Source organism: Myotis yumanensis, unplaced genomic scaffold (assembly GCF_028538775.1).
Source record: "Myotis yumanensis isolate MYYU_CA2020_CCGP unplaced genomic scaffold, mMyoYum1.0.hap1 SCAF_4, whole genome shotgun sequence".
NCBI lineage: Eukaryota > Metazoa > Chordata > Mammalia > Chiroptera > Vespertilionidae > Myotis > Myotis yumanensis.
In genome coordinates, this window is record NW_027223755.1 from 31700316 (window position 1) to 31726576 (window position 26261).

A 26261-nucleotide genomic window follows, 5' to 3' on the forward strand; every position below is an offset into this window, starting at 1 on the left:
GCCTTACTGAATGTCAAACAGAGTCCTTGTTTCCTGACTTCTGACCTAGCTCAGGTTTTTTCCCCCCCTTTACATGACTCAGACAGGCTCTCAGAGGCACAGAGATAAAGGGCCCTATTAGAAGTGCAAAATATGACTATTATTACCTCCTCTAATAAGGCTTCTTGCCAATTTTTCAAATGACTAGAGCCTGTTTGCCAATTATTACTCCACAGTTTCTGCATTCATTTTCTTTCCCGGAAGTAGCCAGATTCCAATGAAGATGGAGAGACGTGCTAGGAAGTGTGTTTACTGCCATCTATGGGAGGCAGCTGGCTACTAGGGCAGCGGATCCCTTTCCCATGTAACTCACGGGAAACTCCAGATACAAAGCCAGGCGGGAATGTCCGCGCACAGCAAGCACAGGCATTGCATTGAGCCTCAACACGGCTCCACCACTGAAAATTAATTTAAGTTTCCCAGAAATATAAGTTCATATTGCTACTCTTGAGAGCAAGAGAGCAGACTTCCCCCATTCTAGGCAATTCTATTTCTATGTGTAGCAACATATGGGTGCAGGGGCTCTGCTCAGAACCAGGGCTTCTGTGATCACCCTCACACGTTCTAGCAGGGAATCTGGAACTAGGGATTCCTTTGGTGGGTGGTACTGCATATTCTGAAGAAGGCTACTAACCAGGAAATGATAAAGACTCCTGAATGGCCAAAATGGATGTATAAATACATGTGCTTCTCAGGCTATCATAACTAATTTTATTGCTTCAGTATCAGAAACTCTTGATAGTAAAGGCAATAAATTACAAGAGGGGGCACGGGTTTTGAAAGACAGACTTTTGAGGAAAGCAAAAAGTGATAGCGCTTATCCTAAAGCCTAGAGAGAGAAGAGGGAACTATAAAAATAAATAAATACAAGAATTCAAGTGAGCAAAGCAGTTTGGACAATTGCATTATAGCACAGCAATCCATGTTCACACGAATGATTCAATTCTCAACTAATGGTACACTTTGGTAAGGTCTATGAAGTCATTAACGTGAAAGTACCAAAAGATATGGCTACGCAGTTCACAGAAAAAGAAATACAAGTGGTCCTTGCACAATGAATGATGCTCAGCCTCATTCTAAATAAGAAAGCTTCAAATGAAAAGCAAATGTGTTACAAAGGAGCCACTGACTGGGAGAAAACATTTGCAAAACAAATATCAGATTAACAACTTGTAGCCATAATCTACAAAAAAACTTTAAACACTCAACAATAAAATAAATAGCCCAATTAAAAGGTAGGCACAATTATGAACAGATATCTCACCAAAGATACACATATAGTGTGAGGACTGGGAGTGTTTACGGATGGGCCACCCAGCATGCAGATTATTTCAAACTGAAATCAATTAAAGCCCAACACAGGCAGTGTTTTACCTTCCCTTCTTTTTAAAGAGATGCACATGAAGATACCTGCTCCAGGAAGAAGACCTTAGCATAATCACCTTAAGCATTTTCACCTTTGCATTACAGCGGGGCAGGATCCAAGCAGGGGCCCTGGGATTTGCTTGTGTTCCATTGTTTCTGGGACACCTGGCAGGAGTCTGTTTGCCACTTTCTCTGGCCACCTGCAAATTGTCCATTTTCATGTACGAAATCTAAGACCCCCATCCTCCCCTTTCCTCTTTTTTTTCAAAAATGACATATATTCCCAATTTTGCCTCACCATCTTTAGAATTTTCATGCTTATGTGAGTTCCCTGTGCACAGGTATTACATTTTGACTTTCTCCAGTTCATCTGCTGTATGTCATTTGAATTATTTGACCAGTCAGAAGAAATAAAGGGGTATGGGGAAGGTTTCCCTGGCCCCTGACAATAGTAAACAAACATATAAAAAGATGCTCAATATCATATGTCATTAGGGAATCGCAAACAATGAGCTGTCACTACACACCTATTGGAATGGCGAGAGTCCAGATCACGGACAACCCCAAATGCTGGTGAGGCTGTGGAGCACCAGGATCTCTCCCTTAGTGCTGGTGGCAATGCACAATGGACAGCCACTTTGGAAAACAGTATTTAAGCAAACAAAAAATAAATAAGATAAACAGAGCCTTACCATCCGTCCAGCAAAAATGCTCCTGGGTATTTATCCACATGCATTGAAAACTCATGTCTACATAAAAAACTCCACATGAATGTTTACAGCAGTTTTACTTATATTTATCCCAAGTTGAAAGCAACCAACAAGTCCTTTGGTAGGTGAATAGATAAATAAGCTGTGGTACATCCAGACAATGGAATGTTATTCAGTGCTAAAAGATGTGCTAGCAAACCATGAAAAGACACGGAGGAATCCTAAATACATAATGCTACATGAAAGAAGGCAATCTGAAAAGGCTGGATACCATATAATTCAAACCAAATGACATTCTGAAAAAGGCTAAACTATGAAGATAGTAAGGATATTAGTGGTTACCAGGGGTTGGGGTGAGGGCAGGGATGAATAGGCAAAGCGTGGGGAATTCTGGGGCAGTGAAACTATTCTGTATGATCTGTAACGGTGCATTCATGGCATTCTGTACTTATCAAAACACAAACACAATTTAGTTAATAATAATGTATCAGTTTTTAAAAACGTACCACACAAATACAGGATGTTAATAACAGAGGAAAGTGTGTGCTGGTTGATAGATGAGGGGCATAGAAAGGGGGTATATAGGTCCTCTACTTCTTGCTCAATCTTTCGGTAAAACTGAAACTGATCTAAAAAATAAAGTCTCTTAGTTTAAAAAACAAGAATGGACAAAGATTTATAGGAAAAGTGGAAACAATAAGAATGCATGTGTTCAATCCTAATGTCAAAGTAAAATTCAAGCTGAACCATATGAGAAGAGACAAAGAATGCTTTATAAAAGCCACATCCACAATGAAATATTTTTAGAGTAATTGAATTAATATTCTTTATTTACTAATTGATAAAACTTCCAATAAAAGTCTGGTTGCATATTGTGCTGATGAAGGTGTTAGGAAACAGGTCTGCTCATTCAGTGTTGGCAAGAGAAGGAAATTGATGCAGATTCTGTGAAGGGCAATGTAACAATAGTTATCAAAATCACAAATGTGCGTATCCTTTCTTAGACTCAGCGATTCCCTTCTGGGAATTTAAGATACAGATATATGTGAACATGTGCAAAATGGAGTAAATGCAGAGACTATAATTGCAGCATCTTTTATAAGAGCCAGAGATTGGAAACAACGAGATGCCTATCAGTAGGGGACTGCTTATATAAATAGTACTGCACCCATACAATGGAATAGGATGCTGCCGTTATATAGAATGGGGCAACTCTTTATGTATTGGTGAAGAGGAATGACCAAGAAATTATTTTTAAAAAGCAAGGTGCAGTACAGTGTCATAGCATGCCAGCTTTTTAGATTAAAAAAAAAATGTGCTTGTGTCTGTATAGCCTACCTGAGGAAGGAGATTCCCTGTAACCTGGCAATGGTAGTAACAAGGCATCTGCTAGGGATGGGGAAGAGGGAGGCTGGGGCACTGGGGTGGGAGGAAAACTTAATTATCACTCTCTACTCTTTCATATTCTGAAAAAGAAATTATATAAAATAATTTAAAAACAAAGTAGGCAAGAGGGTATGTAATACATTTGGGGATGTTTCCATTTACTCTTTTTTAAATGTTGATCTTTAAAATGTTGGCTAGCGCTAGTTATCTGGACAATTTAATTATGTGGAACACCTCATTTCCTGCCGAAGCTGGATGAATAAGGAATTGCTCTGGTTTGCTGACTTATGCACAATTACAAAGTTAACATTATCATCATAGCACAAAAGAGATTGGAATTTAGAACAAAGGACGGGGATACCTTTCAACAAGGCGTTAAGGCAGAAGGAGAATGGATGAGGTGGAGAGAGTCTGGAACTCTCCAGCTGATTGAGGGACGGAAGGCCTAATGAACGAAATATATGAGCCTTGTGTGAAGTGCCGAGCTTCTGTGTGTAATAGGCAAGGCTTCCGTTCACAAAAAAGCAAAACTGCTGCCTTCGTAAGAAACGCTTTGTTAGTCAGCAGCACTGACAGGGAGAGTAGTATGCTCTGCTCACTGGGTGCTTGGAGGGATTGCAAAGAAGACAAAGGCATCATTTCTGCCCTCGGGAGCAGCCTGGCATAGGCAACAGGACACACCATAATTTTCAGAATGTAAGTGCCAACCAACTTCCTTGAAATAATAGAGCAGAAGTTGACTATCAGGCCAACAGAGATTGTAGAAATAAACCCTTATCATGTTTTAAAAATCCAGATGTCTCAAAGAAATTCAGATTTTGGTTCTTTTGAAAAATCTTCTGATATCATGTGGCCTGCCTCTCTTGCATATTAACACCCACTGGAGTTGAGCAGGGACCATCTCCCTTTATAGGGAACACAGCTCTGCAGTTAACCACGGTCTCTGGTGCTCTCTGTTACCCGCCACCTGGCCTGCCTCTCTCAATTATTTGCCTGGTCTCTCCATTTGCAAGTTCTGGACTAGACTCAGGAAAGGTTAATTTGGAAAAGTGTTTTAGAAGTTGAAGATTCTTGAACAGATTTTGAAAGTCAAAACAGAGTGACCTGGTGGCCTGGGTGACCATGAGGCATTTTAGAAGAAAGCCTCCTAGGGCACCAGAGTGTTTCCTCTTGACCCCAAATGGCCAAGCACGGGATGCCCATCTTTGGAGAAATCCAGAGGATGTTGGGTGAGCGAGGGCTTAGCTCCTACTCTGAGCCAGGCATGCTGTAGAGCACAAGAGTGAACAAGACAAATGGTTTCCTGCCTCAAGGCACTTACAACCTACTAATGGAGGTGACAAGTCAACAACAAAAAACAAACTATTCCATAGAGATCTGCACACTGTAACTAGTACAATGCAAGCACTGTACAGAGTATTATTGTCATAGAGACTTACAGTGGAGGTGGTCAGGGAAGAGGATGTGGAAGCTGAGATTCTGAATGATAAAAAGGGTCAGTCAGGTGTGGAATGTGATCAAGAAGATGTCAGGCAGAGGGAACAGTATGCGCAAAGGCCCTGTGATGGGATGACCTTGAATGTTCCTGAGACTGGAAGAACAACCACAATGCCTAGAGCATAGTGAGCAAAGAGGAAAATGATATTAAATGACTTTGGAGAAGGAGGCAGAGTGAGACCATGGCCGTCTGAGTAAAAGGTTAGAGCTGTATTCCACCTGAGAGGAAGCTGAGAGGGCTTGTAAGGATAGGAATGACCTGATTCGATTTACAGGTCAAAGGGACTTGAGAGATCAGCCCAGGAAAGATAAGGCAGAGACCCCCGAAGGAAGACAGGGAGGCCGTGCAACACAATCAGCAGAGGCACTGCTGTGGGCTCGCAGGCCCTTTCATGTCCACGCCCATCTCTCCTGGGTTTTCCTTTCATCTCTACCCTTGGTGCTCACGTTTTATAGCCTTCCTCTATAATAGAATGTAGAGGGAGGGTTGGCTTTTCTCTCTTCCTCCCTCTCCTGTAATATTCCCCCCCTCCCTGGCTGCCCCCACCACACTAGTAGGAGCACACACAGTGATCTCAGCCACATGCTTAAGGAAGACAGTGCAGCTGGAAAGAAGCAGATAGAAGAGCTGTGCCTGGTGAGAGTGAAGCGCATGACCTGAGCTGGGCAGGAACGCTGGCAGTTAGGTAAAGCAAGGCTAATTGGTAGCGCGCTTTGCAGCCCAGGACTTGAGGAGTTTTAATATGATTTGGGAGGCAGCAGGGAGCTTTTACGGGCATGCGAAGAGGAGAGTGATGTGATCTAAGTGACACTGGAGGAAGATGATTCTTGATGATGTGTGTCCAATAGGCGAGAGGGGAGCCACACAGGCCAGAGAAAGGGTAGCTAATTGGGAGGCAGGAGTCCAGGTGTGCAGCGATTATGCCTTGGACCAAAGTGGTGGGAAGGAGAAGGCAGACAGGAAAAGAAACAGCAGGATTTAATGTTGAACTTCAAGTGCTTCTGGGTGTGTGCTGGGGGTGGGAGATGTGGGTACAAGGATGAGGTGAATGAGAAACTGGGAACTTGTTTGGCAATGACATGGGAACTAGGACAATGACAAGGATTCGCTCGCACAGCCAAGAGGAATGTTTAATAGCCAACTCAAATGTCACTCCTGTGGGAGGTCTCCCTTCTCCCATCTCCTCCCACCTTGGATGGTGAATTACTTTCTCTCAGGTGTGTGTCCATTCCTAATGTGGATGCTGTGTTATAATACGTTTTTGCCTGTCTGTGCTCACCTGGGAGCCCTGAAGACAGAGGCCCTACTTTACTCCCTTTCTATTGCCAGTGCACAGTGAGCACAGGGCCTGGCCCTAAGTAAGCACCCAACATGTTTGGTGAATGGGAAATGAAGGAATGAATGGACACTTTCCAGAAGCGCCCACAGAACCCCAGCCAGCACATGTCACTAACACGTAGACATTTTGTGGCAGCTGCAGCATCCCTGGAACAGTTGTGGGGATCAGGTTACAGCTGGGAGCCTCACAAAACCCCCGCCATTCCAGCAATTGACAGGTGGTCCTGGAAGTGGGGCTTGGATTGGCAGACGGGAGCCTGGAGGAGTTAAGATAGTGTGAGGGGAATTTAGTGCAAATTTCAGGGTTGTTTAAACACCTTAGGGTTACAAATGGGCTTTCACCCGTAAAGTCCCACCTGCAAATATGTAGCCTTAAACTGTCTAAATAGCCCTCTTAATGTTATTAAAACCCAGGGTCAGTAGAGGCCATAGAAAAGGCTTTCTATACTCTCCTCCTGTTGCTTTTGCTGAAATTACATCTGTGTAAAGATGAAATGTGAAACCTGAAAAACACATAAAAATGAAAATTTCCCGATCACATGCTATGCCACCAACCACCATCAAACAAATGTCTTAAATTTTCTAGATAACTACCATTTATTCAGGATTTACTATGTGCAAGCATTGGTTTTGTACGCATGATAGCATTAAATATTCACAAGTGCAGGAGACAAGCACTATTGTTCCCATTTTGTAGATGAGAAATCCCAGGCTGAGGGAAGTTGAATTACTTGCCCACTAGGTGTGTGCTATCATGAGCTCATCACTTGATTATGCAACCTTCTAGCTGATAACAGAAAGACAAAGAAACTGCGTAAGAATGACAGAGTGTTCAACTCAACACTGGACGCACTGGGTTTTGAGCAGCCTCGCTATGGAAACCTAGCTGAGCATAGCAAAGATTCCTTTTCTTTCCCATGTCACAGGGGTGGCAATAGTAATAAAGACGATCAACTTTTGAAGTGCATATTAATGCACTTCAAAATGGTATTTGGTTGTGAAACACCTGGAATAGCAGGTTTTTAGAACCTGGTGATGAGCTGGTACAACAACAGGAGCAAAAGTTGCAGCGGCAAGTGCAGCCCTGTGGGCCTGTCTGGCTTGGGACGCCACACCTTGGCTGGCTGACCACAGAAGCACGCTGTAGCGAGGAACGGCCTGCTGCCACGGTGAGCACTCCTGTGGACTCTTAGCAATATGTAAGGAGGAAGAGACTTGAAAATTATGGAAGTTGAGACCTTAGAGTTATTATATTTGGGGAATTAATATTACTGAGATTATATTTGTACTTACTGGCAAGTAAAGCCTAAGATATTCAGGTCACACTTATGAGTAAAAAACTAAAACAATCTGAGACTAGAAGCTTGATTAAATAAATTATGGTATTTATAGTCATTTGGAATGGAGATGTAAATATATATATAGACATGCAAAGAGAGTCACAATGTTATTGAGTGGAATAATATCAGTATGTAAAATGTAGCCCTATTTTACCACAGGCTGTCTGCATTTTTAATTTAGATGCACATATATAGACGACCGAAGAGTAAAAGATTAACAATTAAACAGACTCTGGATAGTGGGATTTTGGGTCACTTACATTTTGATTTCCATTGACATATTTCAATCTTATCACTTTCCTAAAAGAGCACACATAACATGCTACACACACACACACACACACACACTTATTTTAACTACCTGCACATGTCAGACAGTTGCAGCTTCCCAAAACGTTTTTATAAAAAAGGCACCATATCTACAATTTAAAGATGTGTTCAGAGTGAGCACTAACACCTTGAATATTATATTCATAAAGAACAAATCATCTTTAGGCCTTGAACTGAGAAGTACATGCATTTTGAAAGGCTGGGGAAAAACATGTATCTAAATTCTCATGATCATCTAGGTTCAGAAATTGAGGGAGAAAGAAGTTAGAATTCCTCTTTCATTCTGTTGGCAAAGGTTTCCTCCTTGCCTGAAACTGCATGCGTAACAGGCCTGCTGAGCTGAAAGAGATGAGGCAGCTCTCTAGCCAACATGGCACACAAAGGGGGCGTGACAAGACTGTGTAGCAGGGTGCGGGTGAGGTGGGGGGCTCCAGCACCTTTTCCTGAGCAGAGCACTGGCTGGGGGAGGGGTCTCTGCCTGGACAGGAGCCCTCTGACCCCCAATGTATGTTTGTTACATTCATTAAACAGTACCAACAGCCACCAGATGCCTCAGCACTTTACTGTGACTATATAGTTGCGCTTTGTGTGCATATATATATATATATATATATATATGTCATATCACCTCTGCTATTTTTTACGACACTTGAGCAGTATTACCCCCACTTTAAAAATAGGAAAACTGAGGCTCCAAGTGGCTTTAAAACCTTTACCACGACTCTGCGTCCCTGATGATATTATACAGTGGCATTTCTTACCCTAGACTTGCTATACTTCTATGTTCTCAGCCCAGAGAAGTAACTAAAGGGAAGAAGCAAAGTCGCATCCTGGGGAAGGGCAGCGTGCCGGCGCTGTGTGTCAGAATGCAGCGCACTGCACCCTGATGGTCCAGAAGTGGAAATTAGTGGACACGAAAGCGCCTCCACTTGGGTCTGCCATATGCCTTTCCTGTCGATGAGCAGAATTCAGAGAGCGTACGAACTGCATACTTAACAGAGGCTCATCCAAACCTCTTGGTCTGGATAACGGGCTGGAAATCAAGCTCTTGCTGAGAGTTTCTGGTTCAATCAAGTCAGAAAATTACATGAGTCTCAATTTTTAAAATACATGTATTTTTTACAATATGACTGAAGGGGTACTTCGAACTTGAGTTTTTACCAGCTAACTCGCATTTCTCCACTTCTCACCTAGCATCCAAAAATGCATAGGGATCTAGTCTACAAGATTTAATTGTATTCAAGCTGCTAACAAAGGGACACTTGCTTAAAGTGCCTTTTCATCAGAGGTTTTCAAAAGAGTTAGGCTGATTCACTTCATGGAAATACAGAAAACTTTTAAGTCAAGTTGTACCCATTGACTACTTTAAAATATGACGTTGTTTGTCAAAACTACAAATTAGAATACAGTAACTCCTGCTTTAAAAAAATAAGAAGGGAGGGAGGAAAAAAGGAGGAGAATATTGAGAATATAATCAACGGTATAAGTAATGGCACCTCTCACAACTTTAGATCACTCTTCTCTCTATCAATAGTACTAAGTTAAGTGAAGAGGCATCCTGCCTACTATGCATATAGGACGAAGGGAAAGGGGTTATAAAGCAGAAGAGAGGAGGATCTCTGGAAATCTCCGTAAACAGAATCATGCTCCTCAGAAGGTTGGGCCTCAGCACCAGCACTCTCCTTGGAAGCCTCCGGATTACCTGGTTAAAGCTCTGCAACTCAAGACTTGGAGTCAGCAATTTTGAAACCATGCACTGTTAAATCTAGACTTTTCCTTTTTTTTTTTTTTTCTTTTGGTGAGGAAATCTAAGGTAACTTTCACATGGGGCTTCAGTTCCTTGTGCATCCTAAAACTGTTTGCAAAATTGCCTCTTATTGTTGAGCTTTCAGAATCCATGTGAACCCCACCCACATTTACTTCTACTAGTGCCTCCCTCCTTTTATTGCTCTCTTTCTCTTTCCATCTTTTAATTAATATTTCCCTTTAAGAAATACAACCATGTCTTTTCTTGGCCCAAAGTCAAATTCTTCAAGGCAATCAGAGTGTTAGGATAGGTAGACAACTTAGTGATGAGCTATTCTAACCTCTCTATTTCACAAGTGGAGCTGCTAGTGTCAGAGTAGTTAGGAGACTTCTCTACAGTCGCAGAATGATTTATTGCAAAATAAAGAACAGAATGGGTTGTAAAACAGGTTTCTGAAGTTACACAGTCTGCATAGGAGTTCCAGATCTATCCCTTGCCCTGTGGCCTCAAGACATAACCACATGACTATAGTCTCTACAATGCCATCTGTAAAATGGGTATAATAAAATATATATTAAGCATTGTTGTGTGGACTGAATGAGAGCTAAAAGAATGTCTGGCCTAGGATAGGCTTTCAATAAATAACAATTTCCTTCTTCAAAAAAGACATCAAAAGTGGTAAATATCTAGGCAATTAAGATGGCCAAGTTTCTCTTTTAGGCCATAGGTAAATGAGGCAGAACTTCTCAATCAATTTCTCTAATTCTTAACATTTTCTAAAAAGTTCCTGTTTGTCCATAGGAATTGCCTGAAAAAAAAAATGTCTACCAATGGCAGAACCTAGGATTCTTGTGCTTCCCTTTAGGAGCACGGAAAGTGCTTTTCCCTGACATTGTGAGGGGGGAGGGGCTTCCCTGACATTGGCCTACATTGTTCAGGATGTAGCTCAAGATCCAGAGGATGGTTCTCCTGATAAGATTTGAATAGTAATCATAGAAAATCAAGCTGAACACTTGGTGTTGAATCAGGAAAATTACCAGATGAATGGACGGATGTGACTATGAAACATATCCTAATCTTCAAAGTGAAAAAGGAGAAAAAAAAAGATACTGGCAATTATTGCTTTGTAAACATCACTTCCAGCCATAATAATTATATATATGTATACATATGTAGCATATATATCATTGTAGCAGGAGAGTGATGATATCAGGAACAATAAGTGGCTTAGGCTTCAAAGAAACAAATCATGCCAGCACAATGGCTTTTTTGACAGAGTTATGAATAGATGAAGGGGAAATGCAAGAGATGTAATATATCTTCTGTTGGTAAAGATTTGATATGTCTCAGGAAATTTTATTTGCAAAATTAGCTATGAGATCACAAAGAAAGGTTATTAATAAATTGCAAAGTATCTAGTTGTAGGAAGGCACAGAGATGGCTGTCAGGGATGGTCTTATTTAATGCTTCATCATTAATTTGGAAGAGGGAGTGAGGCTTTCTCCGTGTTCATGAAAATTGCAGGTTATACTACATCAGGACGTGGTGTGAACACTGATCAGCCAGATACTGACACAAAGGGGTCCCAAAAGAAAGGGGAAAATTGGACCGAAGCAAGAGCCAACTGAGAAAAGCAATGTTTTTAGATCTATTTTGATTTACCTTTTCGAACAGTGAGTAGAATGAGAATTTGTTAGCAAAGTAGGGCTGCAGACTTCATGGAGAAGATGGCGAATAGAAAGGGATCTGTTAGACACACACTTGTGGGAACTCGCATTTGCTGGGGGGCTCCTGTGTGCCAAGTTCTGCATTTGGACTCCGCTCTCTGTGAGTCAGTGCTCAGGCGAGACTCAGAGATGTTAAGAATCCCACAATGGAAGAGGAACTTGAAATTTTGCATAATCTAATCATTGCTCAATAAGTATAATTTGACCTAGATTTCACTCCCTTAATTTCTAGGAGCTTAAATTCTACAAATTTACATTTTATCTGTAGGTCTATGACCCACTTTGAGTTACACTGTGTAAAAGGTATGAGGTATGTGTCAAGGTAATTTCTTTTTTTCTTTTTCTCTCTCTTTTTTCCCCCCACAGAGACATCCAGCATCATTTATTGAAAAGTCTATTCTTTCCTCCTGCATTGTCTTTGCACCTTCATCAGAAACCAGTTGTCGCATATGTGTGAGTCTACTTCAGGAATCTTTATTCTAGTCCAGTGATGGCGAACCTTTTGAGCTCGGCGTGTCAGCATTTTGAAAAACCCTACCTTAACTCTGGTGCTGTGTCACATATAGAAATTTTTTGATATTTGCAACCATAGTAAAACAAAGACTTATATTTTTGATATTTATTTTATATATTTAAATGCCATTTAACAAAGAAAAATCAACCAAAAAAATGAGTTCGCGTGTCACCTCTGACATGTGTGTCATAGGTTCACCATCACTGTGACCTAGGAGTCTGTCCTTTTGCCCATAACTCACTGGGTTACTAAAGCTTTATAGTAAGCCTTGAACTCAGCTAGTGTGAGTGCTGCAACTTTCTTCTTTTTTTCCCCCAAAATGGTTTTAACTATTTTAGTTCATTCTTTCATATAAATATTATAAACAACTGCTCAATATCAATAGGACATCCTCCTGGGATTTTCACTGAGGTTTCTTGAATCTCTAGTTTAATTTGGGGAGAGTTGACATGTTAACAATATTGAGTCAATCCATGAACACGGTACATATTTCTATGTCTCTTTTCCTTTCTTTCATCAATGTTTTGTAGTTTTCAAGATATAAAGGTTTGAGCAAAAGTAGGTTTACAATTGTTCATATGGAAAGTATTTCAATAATTAATAAAAAATAATACAAGAATAAACAACTGTAAACCTACTTTTGCCCCACCCTGTATATCCTGCACTTTGTGCTTTTGTAAATGACACTGTATTTAACTTCAACTTCTAATTTTTCATTACTAACATAAAAATGCAATTAATTTTTGCATATTGACCATGTATCTTGTAGTCTTGCTAAACTGACTTATTAGTTCTAGGAACTCTTTTGTAGATTCATTGGAGTTTTATAATAGGTAATTAAGTCACCTGCTATAAGAGAATTTTATCTCTTCTTTTCCAGTCTGAAAGCCTTTTATTTTTCTTTATTGCTTTTTTGCTCTGACTAGGATTTCTAGTACAATGTTTGAATAGAAAAAATAAGAGAAGCAATTTGTGCCTCTTCCCAGTCCTAGAGGAAAGTTTCAGCCATTATTTCTTCTCGCTTGTTTTTCCTGGGATCTTAAGTACACATATGCTAGACCATTTATTTTCCCACAGCTCTTAGATGCTCTCTTCTATTTGTGTATTCACTGTTAGTTTTACTCTTTGTATTTACATTTTTGTAATTTATGTTGAGATATTTTCAAGTTTACTGATTCTTCCCTCAGTTGTAGCTGTGGTGAGTCTACTGATGAGCCTCTTGAAGGCACTCTTTAGCTCTATTGCTGGTTTTCTTTCTTCATTTTAACCACTTCTATGTAACTTTTACTTATAGTTTCCATTTCTTTGCTGAAATTACCCATCTTATCTTACAGTTGTCTTCCTGTCCTATTAGATTTTAACATATTAATCATAGTTGCTTTAAATTATTTGAAAGTTCCGACACTGTGACATGTCTGAATCTGTTTCTGTGGTTTGTTTTGTCTCTTTGCAGTGGCTTTTTCCCCCATTTGCTTTTTTACTGGCCTCATAATTTTTTGTTGTTGAAAGTTAGACAGTGCATAAAACAGTAGAGACTGAGATAAATAATTTTACACTGGAAATGAGCATAACTTTCCTATATTAGACATTTCCTATAGAGTTTTGAATCAATCTAGTAAGGAATTGAGCTGTGTTTGAGGTTTATTGTTGAGATGACTACCTGCAATGAACCTCAGGCTTAAAATTTCTCTAGTGATAGCTAGTGTTTAAGATGGGGCTGGTTCAAAATAGGGGTTTTTTCCCTCATTCTTTGCCTCACCATATTAGATCATCCTCTTTTTTTCTTCTTCTTCTGCATCTCAGAGAGAGTCTCTTTCCACACTCTTGTAATTCTCCCAGCAAAACCCCATTGTTACTTGACACTTGCTAGCCTGATGACAGTGACAGGTATTCTCAGTATTCAGATAATATCTCAGACTTAGGTAGTCACTGTGTTCCTGAGTCTCATAGGTTTTCACTGCTTTCTTAATACTACTGCCCCTTCCCTAAATTTAAAAATGTATATTTTCTGTATCCTCCCAGCTGCAGTGGGTTTCATGGTGCCTAAGGGTGACAGTTCTTGTTGCCCTTCTTCCCACAGTACAAGGCTGTGCTCCCTAGGAGAGGCAGGGGAAAAGTGTCAGGGCGAAGGGAACCCTCCCACAACCCTTCCGTTCACCTCCTATGAGCATGCACTTCAAGGACTGCCTTCTCAAGACTGTCACCATTATTTTTTGTGAGCACATGGTGAGATTAATGGAAAGAGCACACACAAAAGTGAAATCTAAAGCCCCTGGCAATTCTATATTCTCTATGTTACTCATCTACACTCAGCCTTTGCTAACTAATACTGTCTTTAATAATTCGTTAACAATTTTAGCTAAGTTCTTCTTAGCAGTATCCAACTGCCTCTGTCCAAAGTAAGAAAATGTTTTCACCTCCTCTCTCTGTAGGCACCTGTCATTCCTAATCTCTCTGATAGGGCAAAAAAAAAAGATGTGAATCTGTTGTTTCACCTTGTGTGTGTGTGTTGTTTCTGCTGCTGCTGCTGCTGCTGCTGTTATTGTAAAGATAAACATAATGTTCTTTCCAGCTTTTTGCATCCCTAGATGAAACAGGAAGTATCTGTTTGTTTTTGATGAGACAACCAGAAAATCTGCCTTGTGTTTGAGACCAGAATCCATTTTGTCTTCCCATGCCTCTACCTTTGCTTTTGTAGTGTTTTTAAGAATTTGGAATGAGAAGTACTGATGAAGAACAGAAAAATATACTCCTCTTGAAGGTAAAATAATATCCACCTCCTAGGTTGATTTGAATTTTTTGACATTTGCTATAGATTTCATTTTGCATATTTTTCCATTTTTCTCCTTATTGTCAATAAAACCCACAGAAATTCCCTTGTGGTGAGGGTATGTGAACTACATCATTGCATAACATTTCACAAAAGCTTTTCTAAACCACATTCCCCATTTCAAAAGTATAAAGCCAACAGGCTATTCTGTTATTTCAAAAAGAAAAGAATTCATTCAATTAGTAGTATGTCAGATGAAAGGGACATGTTGAATTGTGGTATCATTCTGAACACATGAAACAAAAGTCTACACCTGTCATAACTACGGGATAAGGCATGAATATTCGACACATTTTTGATTAATCAAAATCCAGGCAGAAATATCAGTCAGATCAGAAGAGTCAGAATTGATTAAACCGCGTTTGGCTTATCTGTATTGTCTGAGTATCACACAGATTAGAATAGAGGCCAGTGTGGGAACAAAAGACTTGTCAACCTGACATTATTTTAAACATAGAAACAAATGGAATCTTGCAAACCAACTCAGATTAACTAAACCTGACTCTACCTTGGAAAACATAATGGTATTTTTATGATTTTAATGTGGTTATACACACATCCTTTCTATTCTAAGATACCTAGACACATAATTTCAGGGGTTGGATATAACGTGTTCAGTCTGAGAACAACAGCCTGCAGAATGCCAGCCACACGCAGGAGACTACAGGGCAAGCTTGTTTTTGGTGCAATTAAAAACTCACTTGAAAGGACCACTTTGCATGTGGAACTTTGCTGGGAAAAGGATAGAGGGCTTCTTTGTCTTCAAAGAGCTTCAAAAGATATGCGGTAAAAAGCATGGATACGCTGGAGCAGCAGATGTGTGAGGTGAGGAAAGTATTAACATTTTATGCTCAGGGGATACCTAGTATTCAAGCCCTAGTCCTTGGCTTCTTCCTCCAAACAACATCTATTCAGGTAGAAAAGGGCAGAACAAAGGCCCACCTGACCCCTTTCACTGCTATTCTTCCAGGCAGACTGAAGACTTTGGAATAATGGGGTGGCCATGGCTGGTGACTGAGGATGCAAAGGTGGGCCTCAGAGTGGGTGCAGCTGCTGGGGACAGCCCTCCCAGTCTGGCCTCAGAGGGCATTCTTAACGGGCAGATGTGACCATGTGTTCTCTACATGACTAGAATGCATTGTGAAAACAACTTCTTTGTCATGCCTTTGTCATTACCCTCCTGAAGATGAACTCTTATACACGCTGAGAAGCAGGAAGGAAAGTTGAACAGACATAAATATGTTCTTGCTTTTCCTCTCCCTTTTCTCCTTCTTCTGAAATTCAGTCCCATTTGGTTCCTACAGCCCATCCCATAGGGACTCGGCCACTCTCTCCCTTCAGCGATGCACATGGGCATTTCTGATAGTAGCACCTGCTGGTCCTCTCACCCTTGTTGGCAGAGGGTGAGGTGCTGAGCTATTTCAATTGGGCCCTGTGCTTTTAAAAAAGACTCCATCTCTGCCAAAAGCTGTAAATGCTTTCAATAAAGACACTTGTTTCTCTTTTGTTTTTCAGAAGAGAACAACTTTGGCGAGGGAGGGGGGAGGGGGGACTGGGACTGACACAAATGTTTAAGTACACAATTTGCTCCATTCAAAACCAGTTAGCAACCAGAGTGACAATGGGCTCTTTCTGGGCTTTCACAGCATCAGTATCAACAGCTCTTCCGAAAGCAGTGGGGCTGAAATATTCTCACCTGACATCCCCCTTCTGATTCCAGTTCACCCAACCCCTCCTTTTCTCGGTTCACTTTTCTTACAATTCACAACCTTAATTCATCAGCAAGCAATGGAAACAGGGTGACGGTATAACATTTACAAAGTCAGGGCCAAGGCTTCTCATTTAAAGCTCATTGACCATTCACAAGAACGCTCACCCTTTTGAATTTCCACGAAATTCCACTTTGATAAACTCACTGGAAGAAAATTCAAAAAGAAAAAAGAAAAGCTGAGACATGTTAGAGTCAAATGTACCTCAAATTCTTTAGATGAGAGAGGCCTTTTGAAAAGAACTACTCTAATTCTCATTCACTTATATTATTCCCTATGTGTTACAACCATCACATCTTAAACAGGTGTAAAGATGTTTTAATAAGTCATTCCTGTCACACCAATTAAGGCTGCTTCAGTGCATATTCTAGATCTAGAATGTATGTCCTGTTCTTGGGGGGGGGGGGGGGGGGTAGGGGGGGCGGGGAGGGGACTCAGTCAATTTATGAATTGGTAGGGATGGAATTTCGACAGATGAAAAGGTCAATCATTTCTAATGTCAACATTTTTTTTTACTTGGGTATTACTTTTTAAAATAGTCTGACCAATGTTAATTAGGCAGGGGTCTTTTAAACTAAGAAATTTAAGCGATTAACAGAAAAACTAGATGCAAGGGGGTGGAGGGGGTGGGGAGAGAAATGGAGGGTGAAAGCTGTGACAAGGAATAGGTTGGAAATTTTGTAACATGTGCATACCACAAGTGACAGTGAAATAAGATGGATGCCTACAGAATGTTATGCCAGGACCCGGAAAGCATGGATCTTGAGTGACATCACAAACATAAAGTAGAGTCCAGGTGTTGTGTCTTTGTGTGGAGAGGTTGCAGTGCCTGAGCAAGAACTGCCATTTGCTTAGTGAGCAGAGAGATCCACTTGGAGACCGTCAGCTCGGTTCCATACAGAAGTTAAGTGCTAGTCTGAGTTTCCCATTAGATGTAGTGGGCACTAGTGGGGGCCTACCCAGCATCCAACTCTGCTTTCCTCTTCCCAACAGAAATCCGAGTTTGCTCAGGGATCCCCGGCCTCCACACACCAAGGACACTCAGGGAACCTGACCCCGCTGCAGCTCCCAGGAGTGGGCCTGACCGAGGAAGGGTCATCCTGTTCCTGCAACGAGGGGTCAGCAAAACTTTCCTGGAAAGGGCCAGATGATAAGTACCTTAGGCTTTGCGGTCATACCGTCTCTGTTGCAACTACTCGTGCCACTGTAGTGTGAAAGCAGCTGACAACCCAGAAAGGGAATGAGTGTGGCTGAGTTCCAAAAACAAACTTTATTTGTGGACACTAAAATTTTAATTTCATATAATTTTCACAGCATGAAATATCATTCTCCTTTTGATTTTTCCCCCAACCATTTAAAAATGTAAAAACCATTTTTAGCTTGCAGGCTACCCAAAAATAGACACTAGGTCAAATGTGGCCTGTGGGCTGTCTGCTGACGCGTGCCCTAGGGACCAGCATTGTCCCACAGCATTTTCTGCGGTGGTGGAAATATCCTATAAATTGGCCACAGGTGATTGTTGAGTACTTGAAAATGTGTCCAGTGTGATTAAGAAACTAAATTTTTAATTCCATTTAATTTTAATTAATTTTAATGTAAACAATTACGTTTGGCAAATTTAATAAGGAATCTCACTTCATTTTTTTAAAATATATTTTTATTGATTTCAGAGAGGAAGGAAGAGGGAGAGAGAGATAGAAATATCAATGATGAGAGAGAATCATTGATCGGCTGCCTCCTGCACACCCCCCACTGGGGACTGAGCCCGCAATCCAGGCATGTGCCCTTGACCAGAATCCAACCTGGGACCCTTCAGTACGCAGGCTGACACTCTATTCACCGAGCCAAACCGGCTAGGGCCCACTTCATTTTTTGATGTTTGACTACTGTGGTTTTGGGTCTCACCCCTCTCTCTTCCCCTTGTGCCCCACCTCTATGCAAGTTGATAAGAAAGCCTGGGTCTCCCTTCTTTGGCACCAATGGGAGATTTAAATCACATCAGCCTCTGCCTGCACCTGGGAACTCTCCTACTGGCCCTGCCCCAGACTACAGTGAAAACCAGGCCAGCCCCCTTCCCTGCTCTGCTGAGCCATTCTGAAGCCGCTTGGGAGGCCTGCCCTGCTCTCCCGAGAGACTCAAAAAAGTAAGTTATGAGCCTTTCATACCCTCCTGGTCTGTGCATCACATCATTAGTCTCAATAACCAAACTGAATTTTGGGTGAGGGTTCATTTGCTTCTGTAGGTGACCATAATATTGAGTTATCACCATATTGGACAACACGGCTCAGAGAGTCGTTTGTTCAGGGAAAGGTAGGTGACTCCGTTTGGAGTTGGACTGTTGAGAAGTTGGCCAGGGACATCTGGAAAATTTCTCTTGAATTTTTTAGAGCTAGTCCTCTACCTTTGACTCAATGTGAACACAGAATTCTCAATTGCTGCTAGGATCTGTGTTTTATCTACAAGAGGAATCAGCCTTGGAGAATGAAGTTGATCCTGTGACAGGATAGTTTGTGTTTAGTAACAATATTGAACTCCTGGATCAGCCCCTTCCTGATGCTGTCACTTCCTCTCAGCTTTTAGTAATGTGAGCCAACATATTTCTGAATTATGTTTCTGTTAATTACAGTCCAAAGCATTTTGACATATATCATTTGATTCTAAAAATCTCATTCAAAGCCTCCCTCCCCAATTTTAAAATCTCTAAAACTGGAATGAGTCTTATAATCTAGAGCATGGCACAGTTTATCTGGTAGAATCTTTTTCTTTCTTTGAAGTACATGAAATTATGGTGTTTATTGGTGGTGTTTTACATCTGATAGAATATTCCAGTTTTGATGAATACTTTAGGCTTTGGAATTTTATTCCCCTTTTTTTTGTATTTATGGTTGTTTAACTTTTTAAGTAAGCTTTTGTTCTAAGATAAAGTTTTCTTTGAGTTTTATATATCCTCCAGTATTATGAAGCAGCATTTTCATGTTAGCATATCTTTGGAGCATGCCTAGCTGAATTTTAGTACTAGAATTAGATTTTATTACCTGAAGAATACATTCTGTTTTGTGAACTAAAGGCGATATGCAAAACATCATACAAAATTGGAAAGATCATTTGGGAATATCAACTAAATTAAAAAATATTGTTAGGAGGCTGACATATTCTAGCAGAACTCAGGCATTGAGCTAACTGGCCTTGGATAAAACAAAAGAGGGTATCTGCTTAATTGTATCCTTGATGCACTCCATTGTCCCTGGCTACTGAAGGGCAACTTAACTATAAATTACATTTGTTATTATTACATTTGTACTATTCTTTTTGTTTTATTGTAAAAATTCAGCATAAAACAAGCATGTTATTATGGGTTTTAAGTGAAGAACCACCAAGCACTGCCATTAATTCAAACATATTGAAATCCAAAATAAACATCCAGTTTCATGAACCAGAACTCCCAATTCACATCAAATTCCCTTATTACAAAAAGGGCCTTTTTGCAAATATTCTTTCTACTCCACCCCCAAATCTCTCTCAAAATGGGAATAAGAAACTGCAATAAAAATAATTTTAACAAAAAAGGTAAAATACCTGGGAAAGTACGTGACCTATTTGCAGAACACTACAAAAGTTTGAGGTGTATAAAAGAAGTCTTGAATAAATTGATTGATATAATGTTTTTGCATCACAAAGGGGATGCCAATCTTTCACAAAATAATAGAGTTATGAAATCCTTATTAAAAATCTAAGATAGATGGGAAGAGTGGAGTATGACAAGGTAATTTTAAAGGTAAATGGCAAAAATAGCCAAGAACACATTGATAGGAAAGACTAATGAAAGCAAACTTGCCTTACCAAATAACACTACTTCAATAATTAAAGCAGTGTGCTACTGGCAAAAGAATTGGCAGACAGATCAATGTAATAGATTTGATAGCCCAGAAATTGACCCCAGGATATATCTGACCTTAGTGTCTATTAAAGGTGGCATCACAAATGAGTAAAAAAAATAATCATTGTTGAATAAATGGTGCTGGGATAAATGGTTAACTCTTTGGAAAAAAACAAAGTTAAATTACCACTCTAAAATAAATTGCAATGGATGGCCTTTAACCTATTAAAAGCTAGAGGTAAATATAGAACGAGAAGTCTGCTTTAAGCATAAATTAGTGAGAAGGAATCACAAAGAAAAGTAAATCATAACAAAAACCAAAGCATACATTGTCTATCTCCTCTCTGGCCCCCTGTGCCCATGGACGTGATACAGAGAGTATTTGAAAGAATTAAATCTCCCAGTTGTTGACTTTTTAGTTTGTTCAACTTTTTACTTCTCGTTAAGATGGAGTAGCAACTTCCAAGCTTCTTATGTGGAACTGGAAAGCAGAAGTCTAAAGATGAAATGTTAAAGCACGGGTTCTTAACCTGAGTTCAATTAATGGACTTATGAGTCACCTGACTTCCCTTCCAAGACACATCGGCAATGGAGACAGAGTGGCTCTCATTGGAAACTGGCTGGACAATGAGATTAAGAAAACCAAGGGGCAGAACTTACTGGAGAGATGTTATAAAAGCTTCAGAAGAGGGGCAGTTTGGGTTGAGGAGGCATCTAGCTAAATAGTTCTCCTGGAAACCAAGTGCACCAGTTGCATGAGAAATAGCTGAAGAGACCAGGAAGAGGGCTGCCTGACCCTGACAGGTAGCTGCTAATTAGCAATCAAAACCTAACTGAGAATAACAGCTGCTTTTCTAGTACAGTTACTAACAGCGAGGCAGGAATGGTCTGATCATCCAAGCTCTACGAGCTGCGTTTTAACATCAGGAAACTGAGAATAGAGCAATATGCCAAGCAAGCAGGGAGATGAAAGCGAGCCATGAACACAGAGCTGAGCTGATGGGGCCAGAGGGCTGGATCCAGAGGACCAATTAGGATGTCTACAGGGGGCTGGAGGCAGATGAAAGGGACAGGATGCAAACAATAGCAAATCTACTCATTGGCTGGTTTGGCTAAGAGACTGCCTAGTTCTGGTGCAGAGAAGGGCACACTGGTGCAGCCCTCTTAGCTATCACGTGGGCCCTCACATTAGGCTGTAAATCCTTTCAAATGCACAACCTGAGCACCACCCCAGCACGAGCCCTGCTCATAGGAATAGCTATTGTGTGTGGGGCCCCAGTCACCCATGGGGATTAACCTGGCGACATTTCCACTAGGTGAAGCACATTGAATGGTCAGTCTCTCTCTGTCTCTCTTTGAAATCCTCTTAGTGGGTTTTCCTTTTCTGAGGCCATCTCCCTTAATGAGCATCACTAGCAGAACTCGTGGCTGCCAGAGGATGGCACAGGGACCCAGGAGCACTGCACAGAACTCAATGTGGCTTAAAGCTGTTAGATACACCACTGCCTCGGCCATTAGAACCTACTGAATACTAGAGGAATATGATACTGCACCTACTCTATCCCTGGCACTGGTCTAAGTGCTTGACATACAGCAGCTCATGCAATCCTCACAGCATCCCTGTGAGGCAGAGAGGTTAAGAAACATGCCCTGGTTACACAGCTAGAAATGATAGAGGTAGGACTGGAACCTGTGCAGTCTGGCTCCAGAGTCTGCATTCACAGCCACGAGCCTGAAGTCTGCAACCCAGCAGTATTATTCTCATCTAGAACCTTACAGGGCCTTGCCCGGTCCTGCTGAACGAGAACCTACGTAAAGATCCCCAGGTGATTCCTAAGCATATAAGGTTTAAGAAACACTGTATTATGTAATACACCCACATACAGATGCACACCTTATATGTATATTACTAGGTAGTTAATATTAAGAACACAAATCACTTCTACATAACAAGAACACCCTACAGTTAGTGTAATAGAAACGACAAGAGGAAGAATGTCCTCTGCTGAACGCATTTTTCTATCTTTAGTTATCAGGTCTGTCTTTCCTAACCATTGGCTTGTGTACTGAATAAAGCTTGTTTATTTTTCTTCCAACTCTCTCTGCCACAGGCCATTTTCACAACCGGTGATTTCTTTTGTTTTAGCAAATGTTCACTACTGTAAGTGACAACTGCCTCTATATCACCATTTTTTTCTTTCTCACTGTTGCCTCAAATATCTAAACCCTGAAGGTCTCCCAGTGAACGTAGCTTAGTTTGTTTCTAGAGCAACCACATTCTGCTGCATTTCTCTCCTTCTGCTCCTCCGTGTGCATCCTACCATGATTGTCCTGAAATGTTATTTATTACAAGTATTATTAGGAACTAGAACCCTCATTGCATGTGGGAACGTGACATGACACCACCATGCTGAAAAACAGTCTGACAGTTTCTTACAAACTTAAACATATATTTCTTATAACCCAGGAATCCCACTCCTGGGTGCCTACTTTAGAGAATAAAAACTTATGTCATTACAAAAACCTATGCACAAATGTTTACATCAGCTCTATTAATAATTGCTCACAACTAGAAACAACCCAAATGTCCTCTAATGAGTAAAGGGATAAACAAATGTGGTACATCCATGCAATGAAATACTAGTCAGCAATAAAAAGAATGGACTACTTAGATGCTCAATAATATGGATGAATCTTGAAAGCATTATGCTAAGTGAAAAGGCCAGACACAAAAGACTACATCCTGTATGATTCCATTTATATGAAATTCTAGAAAAGGCAAAGCTGTGGTGACAGAAAGCAGATCATTGGTTACCAGGGGCCAGGAGGTGAGGGCAGGTGATTGATCACAAAAGCCACAGGGAAACATTTTGGGATGATGAAAACTTTCCATATCATGATTGTGGTGGTGGTTATACTACCTTATGCATTTGTCAAAACCCACTGAATTGCACATTTGTGAGTTGTATCTAAAGCTCTGGTGGTTAATTTTATGTATCAGCTTGACTAGGCCCCAGGGTGCCCAGATATTTAGTCAAACACTATTCTGTGGTGTCTGTGTGGGTGTTTTTGGATGGGATTAATGTTGGAATCGGGGTACTGAGGAAAGCGCTTTACCCTCCCCGATGTGGGTTCATTCAGTGGGAGGCCTGAACAATACAAAAGGCTGACCCTCCTGTGAGTAAGAGGAACTCCTTCTGCCTGACTGCCTTGAGCTGGGACATCAGTGTTTCCAGTACTTTGAACTTGAATTGAAATATTGGCTCATCTTGGGTCTCAAGCCTGTGGTTTCTGGGTGGAGCTACGCCGTCGGCTTTCCTGGCTCTCAGGCCTTCATCCAGGACTGGAGCTTAACCAACATCAGCTCTCCTGGGTCTCCAATCTGCCAAGTGTTGACCCTTGGGCTTCTCGGCCTCCATGATCATGTGAGCAATGCCTTATAATAAACAAATATGTACCTATACACACACATCCTTTTGGTTCTGTCTCTCTAGAGAACCTTAACACAAAGGCTAACTAAAAAATAGAGGAACTGGGGATTCACCACAGGTTGACAATAATGAAGAAGAGAAAAGGGTGTCAGATCCACTGAAGCAGCTGGTGGTCATCACTGTCATCATCATAATCATCGGACAATAAAGGAAACAGCCTACAAATACCAACACTGGGAGAGGGAGGCTTGTTCTCTGGAATTGTCTAACTCAATGCAGTATTTAAAGAAAGCATATTCTGCACATGTTCTCAGTGTCCTGAGGCTTTAGAATTGGAAATGAGTTCTCTATAGATGCCATAAACTTCTTGTAATTAAAGATGCAAAATGTTAGTTGCATTAATGCTGAGAAAATACAAATGCATTGTCTAAAGCCATTGAGTCAGTATCTCTTAAGACCTATTACGAGTAAAACCCCAATCTTGAAAGAGCCAAGTCCCCATTTCTACTAGAAGCATCTGACTAGTGGAAGATGCTTTTTGAAAAATCCTCCTCCTAAAATATTTCTTGGAACCCCAAGTGTGTGTGTGTGTGTGTGTGTAAATAGGCCAGATAGCTGGTCAACCCCTGAGTCTGGACTCACTAGCTCAGGCGCATATGTTCACAGAGAAGCCACACTGAGGCTGTGGGGCACTGCCTCATTTCTAAGGCGTATTTGCCCCTTCCCCCTTAAGATACTGGGCAAGCATCAAACGCTTTGAAGTCAGAATTTTATCGCATCTCATTCAAATAGAGAAGAAAAACACTCTTATTTTCCTATCACTTTTGGAGTTCCCAAACACATCAATTTTCAAGCGCTCTTCTCTTCCTGATGCACAGGTTGGCCTGGGATCATTTTCAGTACTAGAAGCCACTTGTGCCAGGAACTGCGAGCTCATCTCACAATCAGGCCCTGCTGTTGAGTCTGGAGTGCTGTACCTGCCCACTCCTTTCCCTTACGTACTTGTTCATCAAGGGGCCCCATCACCCTCCCCTCTGTACAGCTCCCACCAGGGCCACCCCAGTTCACCTTCTATTTGTATATTTCTGATTCTTAGTTACAGACTTAGATTAGTCTAAATCCCGAGAGTCTCCTTGATCTCTGTGAAAATCAGTGCCCAAAACTGATGCCTACAGTGCACCTGCCAGTAGCTCCAACTCCCACTCAGCCATGAACTATTATACAAAAAACTTTTCTCCAAATAGATTTTGATTTTTATCCTAAAGTATATTTTTGGAAGTCTATGGATGACATTCCAGAACTGAAAAGACAGCTGGACAAACAGGTTCTGAAAGGGCAGGAACCTGAACGGTTCTGATTGCATGGTCTCTACAGGATGCCTAGAGGGGGATATATCCATTGCAACCATTTTAAATTCATTCCTTTTTTTCTGCATTGTGAAATATTGCAAACATAAAGCCAAGTATGGAAAATAATGCAATAAACAAATGTATCTATATCCCCAATGGGAACTTCGATGTGGTACATTAAATGTGGATGCAAATTCTTCGCAGCTTCTCCCATCAATAACCTATTTCTTCATCCTTGACTCTGGGCTGCTCCCATGAATTGTTTAGACAATAGGATGTGGTGAAAGTGACATATGACTTATAGGCTTTGGCCATAGAGAGAAGCCCCACATCTACCTCTGTCACCCTTTGGAAATTCTGCCACATTGTGAACAAGCCCAGCTAGCCTCCACAAGGATGAGACCCCAGATCTGTTAATGAGGACAACAGGGACCAGATATCCCAGCTGACAAACCAACTGACCAAAGACAGATGAGTGACCCAGCTGACATCACATGGAGCAGAGAAGAGCCATCCCAACAGAGCCCATGTCAACTGCTGACCCATAGAATCCAAAGCAAATACATAGCTTTGGCTTTAAAGCCACTCAGTTTGGGGTTGGTCTGTTAGGTATCAAACAAGTCACCCTGTGGAATCCTCCTCCATCTCATTCTCTACATTCCTCCCTGCCAAAAGGTAAACACTAGCATTGTGTTGCATGCTTTGAAAATGTTACTACATATTTGTGTTTGTTTTAAAAATATATATATTGTTTTGCAGTGTTTTTAATCATAAACGAATGGTATTGAACTCTGCATTATTTTATGATTTTCTTTTTGTACAAAATTATTATATTGAGATTTACACAGATTGATTTTCTTTGCTTTAGTTCCTTCAATTTCTTTACTAAGTAGCATACCATTGTCTAAATAAACTATAATATATTATTCTGCCCTCCTTCCTTCCCTCCCTCCCTTCCTACCTTCTTTCCGTCTTTGATGAATATGGTGCTGTAACACTCAGCATTTACTC